This window comes from Myotis lucifugus, unplaced genomic scaffold, assembly GCF_000147115.1.
Source record: "Myotis lucifugus unplaced genomic scaffold, Myoluc2.0 scaffold_103, whole genome shotgun sequence".
Taxonomy (NCBI): domain Eukaryota; kingdom Metazoa; phylum Chordata; class Mammalia; order Chiroptera; family Vespertilionidae; genus Myotis; species Myotis lucifugus.
In genome coordinates this window covers 3,590,322-3,611,965 of record NW_005871151.1, presented here as the reverse complement: position 1 = coordinate 3,611,965, position 21,644 = coordinate 3,590,322, and the positions used below count along the sequence as shown (strand labels likewise).

At 44.7% G+C, this 21,644-nt stretch overlaps 1 pseudogene; it reads left to right on the top strand.

The window, feature by feature from the left end:
• Positions 1-724: 724 nt before the first annotated feature.
• On the top strand, positions 725-1,206 carry LOC102431481 (annotated as a pseudogene).
• The last annotated feature ends 20,438 nt before the right edge of the window (positions 1,207-21,644 follow it).

Genomic DNA, 21,644 nt, shown 5'->3' with positions numbered 1-21,644 from the left:
CATGCCAAAATAATGAGCTTAGACATGATCTTGTGGGATATGCTTAACCACTAGAGAGTTTTAGAAGCAATGAGAACAATCATTTGGTGAGTACTTTTGGAAGCATGCACTGATGTCTGGGTGGAGAGTATACTGGAGGGTACAAACTAGAGGTGAGGGTAAGAGAATACTTAGGAGGCTATGTAATAATCCAAGTTATACATAGCAAGGGCCTAAATCCTAGTAATGGCAGAGAAATAGAGAAGAGGGGTGGTAGTGCACAGATGTCTCTGGGGTCGAAGTTTGATGACTAATTGTACACGGAGGTAAGAGAGTGGGAAGAGAAGACCCTAGGTCTCCCATGTTTGTGAAAGAGTGGAGGGCTATTGATGTCATGGATCAAGATATGAAACCAGAAAGAGAAGTAGGGTGGAGAATGGGGAAGATAAGGGGTTCTGTGGGGGATATGCTGCATTTGAAGCATTGCAGTACAGACAGAAAATTGGAAAGCAGTTGGAAGAGAAGCCTGAGTCTCTGAAGAGAAAGATAGAAATGTGAGTCATCAGCATTTCATGGTAGTTGAAGGTTTGGGAGAAAGGAGTTCCCAGTGAATACAGAAATTGCCACAAGAGCAGGGAGGGCAGGACCCTAGGGAAAATTTGTATTTGTAGCACTATTAGAGAAAGAGGAGCAAGAGATGGAGATTAAGAAATAACTAAAGAGCCATCCCTTTCCGGCTTCCAAGATGTCGAAGAGAGAACGTGGTGGGTCCTCTGGGGCGAATTTCCGGATTTCCCTGGGTCTTCCGGTAGGAGCCATGATCAACTGTGCTGACAACCCAGGAGCTAAAAATCTGTACATAATCTCCATGAAGGGGACCAAGGGACGACTGAAAAGACTTCCTGCCGCCGGTGTGGGTGGCATGGTGATGGCCACAGTCAAAAAAAGGCAAACCAGAGCTCAGAAAGAAGGTACATCCAGCGGTGGTAATTCGACAACGAAAGTCATACCGGAGAAAAGATGGCGTGTTTCTTTATTTTGAGGATAATGCGGGGTTCATAGTAAACAATAAAGGGGAAATGAAAGGTTCTGCCATCACAGGACCAGTTGCAAAAGAGTGTGCAGATTCGTGGCCCAGGATTGCATCCAATGCTGACAGCATTGCATGATTCTCTGGTGTATTTGTAAAGGAAAAACCCATTAAAAATTGATGACATGAAAAAAAAAGAATAACTAAAGAGGGAGTAGGAGAAAGAGGTAGGATGGAAGGCATAAAGGTGTTCTAAGACTTGTGTCAAATGGCATAGAGAGATTGAGCATCAGTGTTCTGAGTCACCTGGAGATATTGTTAAATCCTGACTGTGAATCAGTAGGGCCAAGGGTAGGGCCCAAGATCTGCATTTCTAACAAACTTCCAGGTGCTGCCCTTGATCCTGGGTCCATGGACCACACTTTTTGAATTAGCAAAAGAGTAGAATGAAGACTGAGAGAAGCCATAAAATTTAGCAATTAGGAGATCATTGGGGACTTTTGTGGGGTTTCTAACAAAGTGACAGAGGTTAAAGCCAAATAATAGAATTGGGTGAAGAGTGATTGAGACACTGGGGGAAATGAAGGCAAGAATGGAACCAAGCTCATCCGGGGGTCATCAATGAAGAGGAGATACGAGGCAGTGACTGCAGAGCAAGGCAAAGGCAGGGGAAGATTTTAGGAGAATGGGAAGCATTTGAGCCTGCTTGTTGGATGGTAAGGGAGGCAGTGAAGAGGAGGTGATGATCATTCTAGAGAAAGTGGGAGGTCATGTTATACTAAGTGGTTGATCTTTGTCTTCTTACCTCTTCCAAAGACACCTCTTCTCAGACAAAAGGGAAAGAGGGGAGGCTGGGCCAAGAAACAGGTTGATTTTTGAGGAAGCAAGGTAATGAATTTCATAACTAATGTCCTTTATTTTCTCAAAGAAGTGAGAACTAAAGTTATCTGCTGAGAACAAAGAGCTGAATTGGTTTTGGAGGATAGGAGAGAATAGTGATGATTTAGAATGCCCCATAAAGAATGGGAAATGATAAGATGCTGATTTTAAAAAAACGCACACCAATTAGAAAGGATATATGCACCCATATGTTCATATCAGCACAATTCACCATAGCTAAGATTTGGAAACAGCCTAAGTGCCCATCAGTAGATGAGTGGATTAAAAAACTGTGGTACATCTGGTACATCTACACAATGGAATACTACGCGGCGGCAAAAAGGAAGTTCTTACCATTTACAACAGCATGGATGGAACTGGAGAGCATTATGCTAAGTGAAATAAGCCAGTCAGAGAAAGATAAATACCACATAATCTCACTCCTTTATGAATATAAGGAACAACATAAACTGATGAAGAAAAACAGATCCAGAGACAGAGAAGCATCGATCAGACTGTCAAACCTCAGAGGGAAGGTAGGGAAGGGTGGGGGTAAGAGGGAGAGATCAACCAAAGGACTTATATGCAAGCATATAGGCCTAACCAATGGACACAGACACCAGGGGGGTGAGGGCATGAGTGGGGGGGAAGGGGGTAACATGGGGATAAGGACACATATGTAATAACTTAATCAATAAAAAAATTTAAAAAAACACACAAGATAAGATAGGGACAATAAAAATTAAGTACTAGAAAAATGACAATTCCTAATAATCCTATTTATATAATAATCCATTACATATGTAATATTCTATTTAGCATGCAAGAATTAGTTGTAGGACCTCCATGTCCAGAAAAAGTTAGCGTTGTTAAACTTCTCTTATTCTTGGAAAAGAATTGCCAAAACCATAGAGTGAATGCTGCACAAGAAATATAACATGTTCACCTTTATTTCAGAGAAATCTTCAGTGGCCATTGCTCCCAGCTGCAGGTGTAGGCCTCCTAGACCCCACAGACAAGAATTTCCCTATACCTCCTCATTTTTTCAAATTTAATTCAGGAACCAGTGACACCAATTTCAGTCCCTTCTCCTATTTTATAAGAAGCAAATCTTTTTTCACAAGCTTCTCTTTTGCAAAGATCTATAAGTAACAGGGGCCTGTGAGATGAAATTTTATAAGTGATACCATCCTCTTCTCTCTGGGTGAAAAAGCAAGTCACTTTGGAAGGGTTTCTTATGGGGTTTGGGAATATATTATTTGAGGGGCCTCCCTTTGCCCATGTGAGACCCAAAGGCTGTCTCCCTGGCCCCAGAAAAAAGGAGAAAAAGAAGTGTTTGTGGCTATTCTTCTCTGTGGTTTGCTGAAGCTTCGCAGCACTTTTGCTTCTCTTGGCACCAGAGCTCTGGAGAAGGGGTTGATTGAATTGCACAAAGAGCCCAGGAGTCTCCTGGGAAGAAAGGGCCTGAGACTGAGACTTTCAACTCCTTTTCCATGAAATTCAAAACTGGGAATCTGCCAGGCATGGCCCTCATGAAGGAATATTGAAAAGGAAAAGTCACCAAGAATCTGCAAAGTCTCAGAATCTCTCAGGAACCTGACCACTTCTCACCGCCACCATGACCACCCTGGTCTGACACCAGTCTGTCTCTTCTGGATTATTACAGTTGCCTTTTAATTGTTCCCCCTATTCAACCCCTGGACACCAACACTCCATGTTCAAGATTGCAGCAGAGCGGTGCTTTTACAACTTGAAAACTCAAGTCATCTCTGGTCACTCTCCTGTTCATATCTCTCCAATACTTCTCCTCTCACTTAGAAAAAAGGCTTCTTATAATCATCCACAAGGTCCTAGGTGAGTAGGATCTCATCAGTTGTTTTACTTCATCTCCAGCTACTCCCTTTGCTAGAGCTGCACTGTCTCCTTGCTCACGCAGGCCACCCACACCACAGACTCCAGGCCTTGGCACTCTCTGTTCCCTCTGCCTAGAATGTTCTTCCCTCCAATATACAAATGGTTCTTCTGCTCAACTTCAGTTTTTATTCAAATGTCATCCTCCTCCTAAAGCCTTTACTTACAACCTGTTATACTTACAACCCCACATTGCCCTTCATTTCCAATCTACCATCCCTGTTTTTTTCTCCCCGACACTTATCACATTCTAATGACCTATGTAACCAGTTATGTGGCTTATTGGCTATGTCCCTCCACTGAATGGGAGCTCGTGGAAGTCAGGATTGTTGTCTGCTTTGCTCACTTTTGTATTCTCAGTGGAAGGTGCCTGGTACATATTAGACACTTGATAAATATTACTTTAATGACTATACCCAGGACCCAAGCCCAGTGTAAGAGCCTAAAGCACGCATTGCAAGCCCCAATGCATGTAGAGGCTGGGCAGGCAGTGACCAAGAAAACTGCAAATGGTGGGAAAGAGGATACACAGTGAGTCCCTGCCAGTCAGATGCTTGTTGCTGATTGTTGCTGGGGAACAGTATAAGCCAGATCTTCACATTTTTCAGAGAAACCAGAAATATGATTTTTATATGAAATACCAAGATTTTATTATTGATGACTAGGGGTCTGGTCTAAGAGCTCAAGGAAAATGGCCTAGCCCTACAGGGCATGTGGCTGAGGCCAGAAGTCCCTCCAGATCTGCCCATCCTGCCTAAGTGAGAGAAGGGGATTAGAGATGTCATTCAGGGTCACCCACCCTCTGGGCTTCAGTGTCCTCATTTGTAAATGAAGACCTCAGAAGAGATAGTCTCACCCGGCCAGCATGGCTCAGTAGATGAGTGTCAACCTATGAACCAGGGGGTCGTGGTTTGATTCCTGGGTTGCGGGCTAGATCCCCAGTGTGGGGTATGCAGGAGGCAGCCAATCAATGATTCTCTCTCATCATTGATGTTTCTATCTCTCTCTCTCCCTCTCTTTTCCACTTTGAAATCAATGAAAAATATATTAATTTTATTTTTTTTAAAAAGAAGCGATAGCTTCTACAACTCTTTCCTACTCTTGGGGTACTGATAGGGCACCCTCCACTCACCCACACCAGAGGGACAGAGATTTACCCACCATGACCTCCATCCTCAAGGAGCTCATAGTCTGATGGGGAAAACTGGAAACACGTGGTAAGATTAAGCCACAGAACAAGATATATGTTCTCAGTGTAAAGTGGAGGGAGTGGAGCTTGAAAATTAGCTGTCACCTTTGGGTTCAGAGAAGATCACTGTGTGACGGGATGGTCTGGAAGGATTTCTAGCAAGAAGTGGACTTGACTCTATTTTGGTGTAAGTAGAGCGCCTAGGATCAGGGCTGTAGGGCATTAGGCAAATTCCAAACCATTTTCATTCATTTAACAAATGCATGCTGAGCCCCTGCTTAGTCTCCCCTTCTTAGAAAAGTGAACAAGTCCACCATTGTCCCTCAGTCTTCTGGACAAATAACCAGTTCCTTTTCAAAGGAATCACAATTTCAGTCCTGTTGTTTTCCATATTAGCTTCAGTAACTTAGCTTCACTTTCTTCACAAAGGCTTCCAATGTGCCCCCATAGCCCTCATGCTTACTCCTAGTGTGATATTAATGTCATATCTGTCTATTTGTTGGTCCCTCCAGCTAAATGAGCATCTCTCGGAAGGCAGAGATGATTTATTACTCATGTCTTTATCCCCATCCTCTAGCAATATGCTTGGGAGTCAACACATTTGTGATGGGGAGAAAGACAAAGAAAATACTCACTTTCTACCTCACCCTACAACCTCGCTTTCATCAAGAAAATTCTAACTTAGGTCATTCATCATCTTCCCCTTATTTATTTTTTATAAATATATCTTATTAACTTTTTACAGAGAGGAAGGGAGAGGGTTAGAGATTTAGAAACATTGATGAGAGAGAAACATTGATCAGCTGTCTCCTGCACACCCCCTACTGGGGATGTGCCGGCAACTAAGGTACATGCCCTTGACCAGAATCGAACCTGGGACCTGTCAGTCCACAGGCAGTTGCTCTATCCACTGAGCAAAACCAACTAGGGCTATTTTATAAGAGTTATTTTCAGTCTTTAAGTTACTGGACATTATTACACAGGTCAGGATAACAAGTGGGGTACAAATATAAGAAACAGGAGCAAATAAATGTTTACACTAGAGAAAGAGCTATTGGTAAGACCAAGAAAGGCCCCAAAGATGGAAAGGAGGAGGAAAGAGCCAAGACTCATCACATGGCTTGGCTTTTAGCAGAGATTTTGACAGAAAAGTCAGAACAAGTATTGAAGAGAAAAGGGGCCTGGGGCCAGCTGTGAAGTTTAGGAGACATTGAAAGTGATGGAAGTGGTAAAAGAGGATTTTAAGAAATGTTGCTGAGATCTAGGAATTGGATCTCCTGTAATATTATTCAAGAGATTGAAACCAAGGGTCCTTATGACTGATTAAATTTAACTTTAAATCCTGGCTCTAGAAATTATCCTCTCTCTCTCTCTCTCTCTCTCTCTCTCTCTCTCTCTCTCTCTCTCCCTCAAAGACCAGATAATCAGCAATCCCCAAGGCAGCAGAAGAAAATAGCTCACATAGTCAGGAGCTCTGTCAGGCTATAGATAACATCTTGACCTAAGTTAAGTTTCAGTTCCTGAGCCCTAAGGTGGAACAGATCCCCTGGCTACTTTCCCATGAAACCAGACAGAGGGACCACAGAACAGACCTTAGAACTGTCCTTAAGATCTGAAGAAATGATGTATTACTCTTACCTCATCTCCAACCAATCAGCTTCCAGCAAGACTCTGAATTCCTTAACCCACAATGTCTTGTGATTTCTGCCCTATATACTAGTAGTCTGTAACCTACACACCATGGGGGAGTTGGAGCTTTTGAGCACTAGTATCCTGGGTGGCACCATTCATCAGTGAAATAGCCAACATTTCTCCACCGCAATTCTCGGTGTCTAGTGTGTGGCTCTGCTAGTGCCAGGTGGATGAATTTCTGTTCAATAACAACATGCCCAAGGAGGTTGAAATAGCATTTAAGAAATGTTGTTTGTTAAACTATTCTTTATCAATTGTGATACCATGCAAAAACTAGGCAATGGATGCTTCCAGCTTATCTCTGGGTAACAAACATATGTTCAGAGAATTAGTTCATGAATGAGAAATTTCCAGGATGTCTAGTGTACAGCAAGATTTCGTTTATGTGAACCACTGAAACTTATTCCAAGCTGTTAGGTCGTGTTGAAGAAGTTAGGCTCTGGAGACCAGTTTCCTGGGTTCATGTGCTTACTAGCTGGATAACTCATGTAAGTTGCTTTACTTTATTGAGGCTCCATGTCATCATTTATTAAGGGAATAAGAGTATCTATTAGTTAGGATTAACATGTATACTATATGAGTTAATCCATGCAAAGCTCTTAGGACAAGCCCTGATATATAGTAAGCATTTCATTAATATTATTTTTTATTATTTGTGTGTGGTTGTGTAACTGGACAATCAATGGGTCCACACTGCCTGTCACTATTTGAGCCAATTAAGCAGAGACAGGGTTGAATCCTATATGAGTGTTTATTCTAATACTGCTGGCAGTATGGGAGAGCAGCAGGTAATCCACAAAAATCTGTTCTGCACCCCATCATAAGCCAGCTGCTTATCCTATATAATAAAAGGCTAATATGCAAATCAACTGAATGGTGGAACGACTGGTCACTATGATGCGCACTGACCACAAGGGGGCAGGCGATCAATGCAGGAGCTGCCCCCTGATGGTCAGTGCACTCCCACAGAGGAAGTGCTACTCAGTCAGAAGCCGGGCTCACGGTTGGTGAGCACAGCCTCTTCCCCCTCCACAGCAGCGCCAAGGACCCCTCAGGGGAAGCTGGTAGGTGATATCCCCCAAGGGGTCCCAGACTGCGAGAGAGCACAGGTTGGGCTGAGGGACCCCCTCAGTGCATGAATGTCATGCACCAGGCCTCTAGTATTGGATAGAAGGACAAAGATTACATAGGAAGTGGACAAAAGGGTATGCCAAATGGGCAGTTTATAGGTAATACAGGCTGGAGATCTGCAAAGGCCTGCGGGTATGCAAAGGCTGGGGGTCTTCAAAGGACTAGCAATATGCAAAGGGCTAGTGATATGCAAAGGGCTGGAGGCTCTGGTTTCTGCAATAAGGTTGCTAATCTTTCCATAATATATAGACAGCTCCCAGTTGGAGAGGATGGGCCTCATGTCCAGGTGAGCTCCCAGGTCCCACATTCAATTCCCAGCCAGGTTAGAATGTGCCTTCTTTTATCAGAACAAAAACAATCACAGTTAATAGAGCATGATTAATATTTCTTACAATTATAGCTGGTCCCCAATATTCTATTTCTGCCCCTCTCATTAGGAAGTAGAATATGCAACCTTGAATCCTCCTCTACTATCTCCTGGTTGTGAAGATGGGCAGATCACTTACCATCTCTGAGTCTTACTTTTCTCAACCACCAAAAGCAAATAATAAAATTCCCCCCACGTAGTCTTGTTGGTCAGAATAAAGGAATATAACATCTGGGAAAGTTCTTTGAAGGGTAAGTATACCAATTTAGTTATTGTTCCTATTATCACATTTAAGAATCCACCCAAGAAAGGGTGCCTTATGGAAGAGCCACGGGCCATTGACCTTCCAGCTTGTGTTCAGCCTCATTAACATTCACCCAGAGAGATGCTGGGAGTGAGGGCATGAAAGGGACGGAGGATGTGGGGGATGTGGGTGGGAGAGGAAGAGTTGATGATGAAGACAGAAAAATCTAATCATTTGCTAATACCATAGGCCCTGGCTTAAGAACACACAAGCAAACAGTGAAGCCTGGTGACCTGGGACCAGCTGGGGGACCTCCTGAAAAGCAGTGAACAATACTGCTTTCAGCTCTGTGACTCCCCCTGGCAGCTTGGGCCTGGGGCCGCTAGAAAAAGAAGCTGGGGTCCTGCGTGGAAACCCAGCCTCCCAGTCAAATGTCATCCCATCAATACCAAGTGAGCAGAAAAGAGCCTAATGCTTAGGGCCTTTGTTTCTTTGTTTTTAATTAGTTAGTCTTTTGTTCACCCAACGGAGTCCTAAAGAAACCTCTTCTGCAATCTTTTCAAAATCCAACTCCCCCACATGTACCCACATTAGTAAAAACAGAATAAAATCTGTGGTTTTGGCTCATTGCCTTGGCCACATGGTCAAATAGGACTTTGAAGGGCTCCTCTTTTTTTTTTTTTTAAACAAGTGTTTATTGAGTGACTGCTATTCACTCAACAAACATGTAATGAGTGCCTACTACACTACTGGCCCTGTGCTTGGTGTTAGGGACACAAAGATGAATAAAATCAAACTCGGAACTCAACAAGCTCAGTAAGGGAGGTCAGGACATCGACACCAGTTAACAGGGTGCCTGGTAGAAAACGCTGGTTGTCATGAGAGGCAAGCAGATGGAATGCTCCACGAGCTCAAGGAGGAAAAGGACATTCTCTTGGGCAGGAGCTGGGAAGACTGTGTTTCATGGTGACATTTGAGTGCTGAAGGATTCAGACGTGCATTCCTCCACATGTTTACCACGTTAAAATAATAGCAAACGTGTGGAACATCCATTGGGTGTGTCAGGCACGGTTCCCAGCACTTTCCTCCTGTAACTCACACAGTGATCTTTAATGTAGGCCCTCTGATTTTCTCCTGGCTTCGGGGCCCATGCTCTTGACCTTGATGCTCTGGAGAGTCTGTACACCAGACCAATCAACCCTGAAACCTGCCTGCCTCTCCCACCTGGGCCCTCCAAAGCAGGGGACTTCTCTTCATGTCCACAGCACCCATCCCAATTCCTGACACAAGGTGAGCCTTCAAAAGAGCTTCCTTGAACTGTTGAACTGAATCCTCTGCAGCCAGATGCTTAGGTCCCAGCAGGCCTTGTGGTAGGAATTGGCAGGTTGGAACAGCAGGGGGGTCAGAGCAGGGGTTGAGCTGAGGTGGGGTGGGGTGGGGTGGGGAGAAGGGAAGACACAATAGACTTGTTTCACAAAGCCATGCTTGTGGCTTTATCGAGGCCAGGAATGAAGGCAGCGCTGGAATTTGGAAAGTAGAGGCCCCAGTCCTTCATGACCCCGTGCACATGCTGCTTCTACGCCAGGCACAGACCTGCCCTCGGGTGCACTTTTGTGGCTCTGAGGGCAGGCTTTGGGCTTTTGATAATAATTGCATAGGTTTGCTTAGTAAACACAGGGCAACCATAGCATAATTACATGTTCTTACAGGGATGGGGCTCAGTAATTACTTTCAGTGGCCCCAAAGTATTATTTAACACATATTCTGGTTTATAAGGCAGAAATAATGATGAATTTGCTTGGTAATTACACAGCACTTACCCACTACAGATCCTGCCAGTAGCTGATACTTAGCCCATCATTAAGGAGCTAGCAGTTGCTTTGGTAAATAATAAGTTCTTCTTATTATTGGTCTCTAGGTACATACAGCATTATTAAAACATCATTAGTGACATTTCTCCAAAGGGTAAATACACAGGTCTATGTGAGAAGCCAACTTTCCTTGGGCTAAATGCTTTATTTTTATCTTTTGTGACAGAAGCAATAAAAAGGAATCAATTCTAACCTGAGTGCCTGCTCACTTCAAACGCCTCCTTCATAAAATGAAGCCAGATCCGCCCTGGCTTAGGGAACAGAAGGGAGTCACCGCTGTTTTCAATATGAAGAGCGTTCTTCAATGTACCCAAATGATTGTGCTCAGTTTAGGAGGAGCCCCAGGTCTGGCGCCACCGCCCCTGTGGTGGGCTGGGTCAGCACATTGAGTGCCAGGGCCAGCCACAGCCTTTGGATGGGTCTTGTTGGCGGCATCCTCAAGGCTCCTCCTGGGATGGGGCCTGAGAGGCCCATGGACAGCCTGGGACTCTGGGAGACGGGGCACCCAGTTTCTTAGGCCATGTGGAGTAGACATGGGGAAGGAACATATACACATCAGATATCAAAGAAGGAAGATGCAAGCCGGGAACCAGCCTCTTTGTCCTTGAAAGGGGCTCCTGGGAAAGCTGCCTGACATATTTCATGTGGAAGGCAGTAATTTTGGGGGCCATGGCACAGCTCTAACTGCCCTTGGCTCAGCCACTTGCATCAGAAGAAAGCAACCCTTTGTAATCAATAAGGGGCTTAAAGAGGGTGGTCAACCATTACGGCTGGTGGGCAGGAGAGGGAGTGGGCCCTCTGGAACAAACAGAGCCCTCATTACCATTCCATTCCAACCCATCCCATTTCTGGAGGGAACGATGCAACATCAAATACGAACTCAGTTCCAGATCCCAACTGCCAAGGCAAGTGGCCAGTTCCAGAGGCCTGTTTCTTCTGTAATGAACTCCAGGATCCTGACTTTGGCTTTGGAAGTGACTGTAGTTACATTGAAAGCAGAGAGTAACTGGGAAAAGCTTAGGGTTAAAGCCAAAAGACTCAGGTTCAAATCCCAGCCCTGCCCCTCACTGACTGAGCCATCTTTGGCAGTCACCTATCTGAGCTTCAGTTTCTTTGTCTGTAAACAATCTGTGAAGACGATAAATACCCTTAGGCCAGAAATCACATCTATTTTATTGTCCACTGAATTCCCTGCACCCAGCCCAATGCCTGACACTTTCTGAATCTATAATCAACACGTTTAATGGAATAAGACTAGGGGAATGCATCACACACTTAACTGACATGAATCCACCCATTTGCACTTAGTGACAAGAGAGAAATAAAAACAACAATTTAAATACTCCAGATTCTTCTTGATAATCCACTCAATGCACATGTGCCCCAGAATGATCCCAAAACCAGAAATGTGGAATTGCTCTTCTTCCCCTTCCTGGTTGTGAAGATCTTGCAGCCTTAAATGGCTGTACTTTAATATGGCACTTGGAATATGTACTCTCACTAAATATGTTACTATTTCCACCTCACATACTTCACAAGTATTACCAATTCTTGTTGTAATCACAAAGCATTTTAAACTACTTTATGGATTACTTATAGGCCTGTCCAGGGAAATTTTGACTATACCTAGCTTTTGCCTTAAATTTAACCTTTAGAAAGAAGCTTACCCCTTCCTTTTGTTTGGTTTGGTGTTTTTTGTTTTTTGGTTTTTTGTTTGTTTGTTTTTTACATATTTTTATTGATTTCAGAGAGGAAGAGAGAGATAGAAACTTCAATGATGAGAGGGAATTATTGATCGGCTGCCTCCTGCATACCCCACACTGGGGATTGAGCCCAAAACCTGAGCATGTGCCCCGACCGGGAATCAAACTGTAACCTCCTGGTTCATAAGTTGATGCTCAACCTCTGAGCCACCCGGGTTGGGCTACCCTTTCCTTTTGGATTATCTTTCAGGGTCATTGTGAGTCAGGTGGCAATGTAAGTGCCGCAAACTAGAAGCGCTAGACAGAAATAGCTGTTATCCTGCTCAGTGCTCTCTTGGTGTGGCTACTTAGCTTGCTCAAGGTCACAAGACTTGATTACAACCCAGGCCTCTTGCCTCTCAGGCTTGAGCACTGGTATCTACATCACAATTTAACCCAATCAAAACCTGTTCAGTGAGTATTAGGTGCTCAGGAATGTTAGCCACATAGGGTAGGATAAGAGAAATACAAGGGATAGAACCCTGACCACTAATTGGTCAATGATTCACACAGACTCAACAAGTACTCAGCTAGCCCCAAAGTATGGCACATCTGGGCATCCTACCTGAACTTGGAGGCAGCTCCTGGGGACCATGCGGTGGAGGAGCACTCACACACACAAGTAGAACTGGCCCCCAGTCTTTGCCAGTAAAACCCATTTGCACCCTGTTTCAAAGTGACTGTTAACTGTTGTGACTATTTTCCCCTGATTCGAAGCTGCCTGTTTTCATGTTATGTCACTGGATTTCAAATGAGGAAATACAATGTTATTTCTACCCCCATATCCTACCCACCTCCCACCCTATATTTCCAGGAAGGTCCTTCAGTCCCAGTGGAAGAAACATGGGAGGTATGCACAACCCCATATTCGACTGTAAAGTGTTACAGTGATGAGAGAAGGGGATGTGGACCAGAATGAATTTGAGCTTGAGAATCAGGCTATGTATCATGTCTGTTGATTTGCCATGTCCTATATCCATTCAACCCTATTCTCATGATATGATCCTGATTTCCTTTGGGGAAAGGTCCTATGCCCTAAAGCAGTGGTTCTCAACCTTCTGGCCCTTTAAATATAGTTCCTCATGTTGTGACTCAACCATAAAATTATTTTTGTTGCTACTTCATAACTGTAATGTTGCTACTGTTATGAATCGTAATGTAAATATCTGATATGCAGGATGGTCTTAGTCGACCCCTGTGAAAGGGTCGTTCGACCGCCAAAGGGGTCGAGACCCACAGGTTGAGAACCACTGCCCTAAAGGCTTAAGGGTAAGCAAGGGACATAGGCCTGGACAAATATGGGAATCTCCTCTGCTGATTATAGTGATTAGTTCATAGGTGAACATGTGCATGTCCCAAGATGGTCTATTCAGGCCTATCCCAGGGTTATTGGGAAAGAGGCCATCTCTACCTATAGACTAGCTAACCTGGTACGATATAAGCCTGGAGCTGCCAGGGCAGCCCATCCAGTGCCTGCCTGAAGTTGGAGCCAATGTAGAAGGAAACCAGCTAGACATGCAGAAATGGTCTAAGACCAGGTCCTAGAAAACTCATTTGGATCCCTGGATCCAGCTCTACCTGATTTTGAAAACAAATGGTCCTGGATTTTAAGTTACATTATTTAATAAGTATAGTTTTTGTTTAAAGCAAGTTGGATTGGGCTTTCGTTAATTGCCCAATTGGAAAGAGACCTAATAAATTAGATAGACATTTTAAAAAAAAAAAGGATGGCAGTACAGGCATGGATGGTATAGGGATATAGGCTTTGGGATATCTCAGTCATATTCATCAAGAACCATAGAAGATAAAAGGGGGGCATTTTATAAGAAATACCAAATGAGCCCAACCACAGTGGCTCAGTGGTTGAGCATCGATCTATGAACTAGGAGGATACAGTTTGATTCCTGGTCATAGTACATGCCAGGTTGCAGGCTCAGTCCCCAGTCGGGGGCGTGCGGGAGGCAGCCAATCAATGATTCTCTCTCACCATTGATGTTTCTATTTCTCCCTTTCTCTTCCTCTCTGAAATCAATAAAAATATATATATTTAAAAAGAAATGCCAAATGGTAGGAAGAGGCATTTGCCCTTCTGAGAACCAAAATCCAGAGCTGAAAGTAGGAAAATACAAGGGCCCAAAGGCATATCATGAACTGGCTGGTCCAGTTACTGATCTCCTCACTCAGGGAAATCCCTACCATGCCAGATGCTACACATCTGTGGTTAGTATTGTTCCTTTAAGGAATAACACAGATTTTTCCCTGGGCACGCCACACATTTTCATTAGTTGTGGTCAGGAGGGAGACCAGGCTCCTTCAGATGAGTTGCAGCTGACAGACTGCTCTGGGGCATGGCTTTCAGGGAAGCTGATTCATCTTCTCTGTCGGCTGATGGTGGGGGATGCACACCTGTGTCCTAGGAGGATTTCAGAGAGAGGAGAGACAAAAGACCACGCTGGGCTCCAGCTGCCTCTGCAGACACTCCTACCGTGGAGGGGACGCAAGTGCAGCCATGCCTGGTGGGCAGTCAGCAGTGGGGGTGTTTATGTTCAGCTCCAGAGAACCTCCACTGGAGGCTCTTCCTCTGAGCCCTGTCCAGACCCACGGCTTGGATAGGGGAGACTGACTGACATCTGGGCTTGATTTTGATCCCCCACTTATCCAACACTCAGCCATCCACATGCTACATTCTCCAACTATTGCAGAATGCAAGCTGCTCAAAGTTGCCTTGAGGGTGGAGCCTCCAACAGGGTGGAGGTGTAGTCACATCATGTCCACCTTTAACTTATAAGAACTCTGCTACAGGTATACCTCGGAGATATTGCAGGTTCACATCCAGACCACCTCAATAAAGTGAATCATAAACTTTTTGCTGGTGGAGGGCCTTGCCTTCAATTTGTAAAAAAAAAAAAAAAAAAAAAGACACAACATCTGTGAGGCACAATAAAGTGAAGCTCAATAAAATGAGGTCTGCCTACATATGTGCTTGGTGAGAAAGAGAAAAAAAGAGACTTAAAGAGAACCATATAATGGGTGTGAGTGACTTGGCCTTCTATCCCACTCACAGGGAAGATGCTCTGTAGTGACTAGGAGAAGATACATGTAATTTGTGGTCCCTCGGTATGTCTCAGTTCCCGAGGACCTCTCAGGCCATAAACATCTTGCTTTGCTGAGTGTATCTGTCCAAATAAATAGAGCTTTCTGCTGCAACAAACAATACCAAATCTGAGAGCATAACACAGTAGAGATAGATTGTCTGCCCATCGTCACAAGGTAAAGCACATCTGGAGATGCTCCTGAGTGACTGTCCTCACGGTAGTGATGCAGGAACTCAGCACCCGCCATCTGAGACACTGAAATAGGAAACCCCCTGGAAGGGGAGAAAAGCTGATGCGCATTGGATTCCCCAAGGTCAGACTCTGAGATGGAGATCAGAGTGTGGGACATTTATTAGGGAGTGTTCTGGGATCGACACAAGTGGAAGCAAGGCAAGGATGCAAGATTGGGCAGAGGGAGAAGGTGAGCTGCAATACACCACCCCCCCGCCGCCCCCCAATGACTCCGTCAGCCCAATGGAGATTTCTGGAGCTGGGTGGTCTCTCAGAGGTGTCCTGGGTTAGGACAGGTGGTCATGCTGTCGAACCTGTATTTACTGGTCATTAGATGCAGACCAGGCCCATCTTCTGGCAGCACTCCAGGCAGGTAAGGAATTAAGATTTTCATTGCTAAAGGGGGAAGTGGGTAGTACATCACAGCACCCCCACAAGAAGACTACAGCAGGGGTCAGCAAACTTTTGGTGAATATTTTGGGATTTGCAGACCTTGCAGTCTCTATCAGGACTACTCATCTCTGCTGTTGCAGGGTGAAAGCAGCCAGAGTCAATGTGCAAACAAATGAGTGTGGCATGTTCCAATAAAACTTTATTGACAAAAGCAGGAGTTGGGCCAGATTGGCTCACAAACCATATTTCATTGAATCCTTGACTAAGTCTTTCAGAGCCAACCCCAGAACTGATAATAGACCACTCTTGTCCATATTCCACTGGCCAGGATGCATTCACACGACCCCACTTTAACTGCAAATGGCTAGAAATGGAGTCTTTCTCTGAGTCCCAGAAGAAAATAAATGGAATTTGTGAGCATCCAGTGAAACTGCCACATTGTGATTCTTTTTTTTAAATATATTTTATTGATTTTTTACAGAGAGGAAGGGAGAGAGATAGAGAGTTAGAAACATCGATGAAAGAGAAACATCGATCAGCTGCCTCCTGCACACTCCCCACTGGGGATGTGCCCGCAACCCAGGTACATGCCCTTGACCGGAATCAAACCTGGGACCTTTCAGTCCGCAGGCCGACGCTCTATCCACTGAGCCAAACCGGCTTCGGCCACATTGTGATTCTTGTGTTGAAAGCCATATTTTAAAACATGATACAGCCCTGAAATATACTACACACTTCTACATGTCTATTACTGGATTTAGTCAATACATCGATTCCTACATCTCCCTGGGCTTTGATTATACCTTCAACCAGATCATCAGATGGTCCCCAATGGAGTCTCCCTTCCTCTTGTCCCCTACTTTTCATGCCCATCCTTGACCCTACAGTCCTCTCTCTTCCCTGTACATTATCTCTTCTCTGCTTTTTTCTAGACATGCCAACCCACCTTAAAGAATGATGGGGGGCGGGAAGGGAGCATCTCATAGAGTGGTAGAATTGAAGCATATGAAAGAAGGAAAAATCTTGAAGACACCACCAGGCTAATAAGACTCAGGGAACAGACAGAAAAGAAATGTAATTGGTAGAACCAACAAAACTCAGTGATGTGGGACTCCCATCCATTTCCTGATGGACCACCCACAGCCAGCTTTGTAATTTACAGGACTCCGTGTGAAATAAACATGTGGGACTCCTGTTCAACATGCAGGAGGAGAAGGGCCGCTAAAGGTATTTAAGTGTGAAGTTTTTCCTTTCTTCCAAAGTCTCTCTTGCAACTTTCATGGTACCTTTAATTTGCTATTTAATGCCATTCTAAGTAAAGGAAAATTAAAAATTTGAATTATTGGCATGAATTTTATCATTCATCTCTATATTGTGCAATGTCCATTTTTTGTCTGTTTGTTTTTATGTTTTTATTGATTTCAGAGAAGAAGGGAGAGAGAGATAGAAACACCAATGATGAGAGAGAATCATTGATTGGCTGCCTTCGGCACGCCCCACAATGGGGATCAAGCCCTGTGCCCTGATAGGGAATCAAATAGTGACCTCTTGGTTCACAGTCAATGATCAACCATTGAACCATGCTGGCTGGGCTGTCCATTTTAAATGCAAATACAAGAACATTTAACTTATATACAGAATCACCAAAAACATACAATTCTTGTTTCATAGGTCTTATGTGCATATGTATTTCTTTCTTTCTTTCTTTCTTTCTTTCTTTCTCTTTTTTTTTTTTTTTTTGCCAGAACAGTAGAAACACTGCACAAAACTAATTTAATTGTTTTCATTTCTTATACACACACATTCTACCAAGAATGATAAGGAAGAAATGAAAGGAAAGAAACGATGGGCTGCCCTGTGTTTCTCTTCATTGCTATACCTTCATTTTCAGCCTGTCCACGTTTATTTCTCTCTACTACTCCTAGTGTAAGCCACCATCAACTGTAGTAGACTCTTAATTGGTCTTGTTGCTTCCATTTTTGCCCCTTACAACCCGGTCTCCACATAGTTTTCAAGTGTCCAGCCTAAAATGTAAAGACTCCATTCAACCCTTGCTACTGCAATCGCTTCATTAACTGGCTCCTTCTGACTCCAGATCTGAGCTCAAATGTTACTTCCTCACAGAGGAAAATGGGCCTGCCGCATGCCCACCCCATTTTTCTCACACAGAAAGCCTACTTATTCCTTCATCACAACTTGAAACTATGTATTTGTGGGTGTTTCTTGAGCTAAGACATAAATTCAGAGAAGACAAAATTCATTTGCCACACTATACTAGTACACCCAGCAATTGGCACAGTTCTTGGTCCTTGGTGAGCATTTGATTATTTTTTAAAGAATAAATGGCCGAAACCGGTTTGGCTCAATGGATAGAGTGTCGGCCTGCAGACTGAAGGGTCCCAGGTTCGATTCCGGTCAAGGGCATGTACCTGGGTTGCGGGCACATCCCCAGTGGGAGATGTGCAGGAGGCAGCTGATCGATGTTTCTCTCTCATCGATGTTTCTAGCTCTCTATCTCTCTCCCTTCCTCTCTGTAAAAAATCAATAAAATATATTTTTTAAAAAAAAGAATAAATGGATTCTTGAGGTCAAGGAGAAGGAAGAGTCTAACTCAGTGATGGTGAACCTTTTGAGCTCTGCGTGTCAGCATTTTGAAAAACCCTAACTTAACTCTGGTGCCGTGTCACATATAGAAATTTTTTGATATTTGCAACCATAGTAAAACAAAGATTTATATTTTTTGATATTTATTTTATATATTTAAATGCCATTTAACAAAGAAAAATCAACCAACAAAATGAGTTCGCGTGTCACCTCTGACACACGTGTCATAGGTTCGCCATCACTGGTCTAACTCCTCTTAGATGACAGGGAGCTAATGGCGGCACACAGAAGGAGGAGCAGTCCTAAGGGGAAATGATTGATTTGAAAAGAGAATGAGCTGATACAGGTGAAATTGCTTCGTAAGCTATAGACAATATAAACGTGCAATCGCTCATGTACGCTGAGGTGACCATACTATCAAAACCAGTTCATTTTAAGAGTAAATGGGGCACTAGAATTAATTATGTTTGGAGAATAGACATAAACCAGGACTGGCCAGTCAACAGGACATATGGTCACCCTAGGAATAGATTATAAAGACATAAAGACACAGGGCTATGTCACAGGGCCCCACAGCAAGAGTGTAAGGGGACCTCACATCATTCTGGAACTGATAATAAGAAAGCTCTCTTTCTCTCCCCCTCACTCCCCCCTCCCACCCCTGCTTCTGTCATTTTCCAGTTTCAAATTCTCAGGGAGAGGTTCTAATTGGCCCAGCTTTGGTCAAGTGTCAACTCCGTTGTTCACTTTACTAGGACCCCTGCCTCACAAACATGGCTTCTAGATAGTATATGAAGCTGAGCAGACTCTCTAAAATAAATCAACCACAAAACATATAAATAGCATTAAGGTATTCTGACTCCGCTGACAAGGCATGATGATGCGTCAAATAAGGGGAGAGTCTAATGTTTTTCAAGAGTTCCAAGCAGGGAAAGATATTCAGGGAAGACTTCCTGGAGAAGGTGATCCTTGAGAGACTATAAGACTGCATGGAGGCAGAGAAACTGGAAAATGTTTCAAGAGAAGAAAAGAGTATGAACAAAGGCCAAAAAGCAGGATAAGTGAAGTTAAATTGGTCACTCCCTTTTTTTTTATATTTCCCTACTTGGCTTCATGGTTCCTTATTGTGAAGTCCTTTTTTTTTTTTTTTTTTTTTTTTTTAGTAATAACTTTTTAAGGATATGAAACCTTACTCCCATCATCCTCCTGCTCCATGTGGGTGGGCAGCAGTGAGCACCTGGCCATAACTGGCATCATCTACAGCAGCGGTTCTCAACCTGTGGGTCGCGACCCCTTCGGCGGTCGAACGACCCTCTCACAGGGGTCACCTAAGACCATCCTGCATATCAGATATTTACATTACGATTCATAACAGTAGCAACATTACAGTTATGAAGTAGAAACGAAAATAATTTTATAGTTGGTTCACATGAGGAACTGTATTTAAAGGGCCAGAAGGTTGAGAACCACTAATTTACAGGGTCCTGGCTGTGGGACTGACTACTAAGTGCAGCCATTTTATGAGAGGCTATTGAGTCTGTTTACAAAGATTTCTACAAGAGTTTTTTCAATTATGCATTAGTGGGTCATCCAGAAATTTTTTTAGTGACATAAAATACAGCAGAAAAGCACATATCAGAATCCACTGTAGGGTGCAAAGGTAAAGAGTCCCACTTTGTGAAACCTTTGTTTCAGTCCTCTTTACCTGATGTGTGGGTGATGGTCGAGATATATGAGGACATTGCCTGAGTCAGACTTTCACTCCTGGGGACATAGCGCTATGGAAGAGAGAGAGCTGGAGGACAGTGGTGTTGACTGGATGCTTTCCTAAGATCAGAAATGTGGGCGGAAGAGAATCCTCTAGCTTTTGGTTTTTGTGTTTTAAAGAGGTGCCAGAAATGTGTGTCCTGCTAAATGACAAAGTACTTCTCTTCCTTTCCTCTCCTTCACACCTCTCCTCCTCCCATCCATGAATAGGTCCATTAGTATGGAGAGAACAAAACAGAAATAGCACAAGCTGATGCGGGCAGTGGCCAGGAATCTGCTGCTCGTCACCCTCACCGAGGGCTCCTCTGATGGGCTGTTCTTGGAAATGCCTTAACAGTGACCGATCATGACCCTTGAACTATCTCTCTAAGATACAAAATGACCAGCCCTCCCTCCCACCAATGCATCATCAACCCGTATCCTCACCAGGTTGCTCCGGCTGTAGCCAGCCCCTGATCTGCAAGCTAAGCAGACTCCCAGGTCCCAGCTACTAGGTCAAGAGTCTAAGAGCCAACAGATCCTCCCCACCCATGGAAAACTGCAGATGTGGGTCAGTGCAGAGGCCACTGAACAAATGCCCAGTTGGCCCAGGCACCGTGCCTTGATCGTCTCACTGTGGGAGGTCAGTTTCTTTTTTCCTTAAGAATCCAACACTGAGTTTCTAAGTCCCTGTTTCCTCATTACATAGCCCAGCTGTTTCCTGCAGCCGCCTGCCGGGATGGGAGCACTGGGCTAGGAGCCCTGGCTCTAAGACCTGTGTCCAGCTCTCTCTGGCCCTCGCGCAGTTGCAACCCTCTCTCCTCTTAGGGCCCTTCTCCTTCCCCTGCCAAACGGGAGCACCCTTCCTTGTCCTCCTACGGGGCTGTGGAGAGGACAGGTGTATGACTGCCTCTTCCCCTTCCGGAAGCACAAGGTGGGGGTCCTATCATGAACCGCTCTGAGGGGTGAGGCTGAGGGAGCGGCCGGGTGGATGCTCAGACGCTCAGACAAAATGCTGACCCAGGGATACCTTCGTTGTACTTGGCCCTTGGTCCACCCACAACTTTCCCAGCAATCCTGCTGCTGCCGCACCTTAAAACCACCCAGTGAGACGGGGGGAGACTGCTTCTCTCAGTAAAGCCCTGGGGTCCTCCCTCTGAAACTAGAGCTTGGGGAGAGCAGTGAGTGAGCGCTGACTCAGTGTTTAGTCTGTGGCCTCGTGTGTGCACACGACGACTCAGGGGGGTCTAGCGAAGCTCCCAGCCCCGCCTCGAGGGAGTCAGCCTGGGAATGAGGCACATCAGGGAGCAGCTGAGCCCAGGGTGCTGAGGCCCAGGTGGGATGCTGGACCACAGTGGGTGAGGCCGCAAAGACGGGAAAGGTTGCCCTGAGCATGCACATTGGGTCAGGCCTGGGCTGGGGTCAACCAGGAGGGCCATCCAGGAGGAGGCTTCCGGGCCAACGTGAGGCAGTTTGGCAATCAGAGAGCTCCCCCCCACGGATCCCTGGCAGGGGATGCAAACCGAGCGTGGTCTCCTCG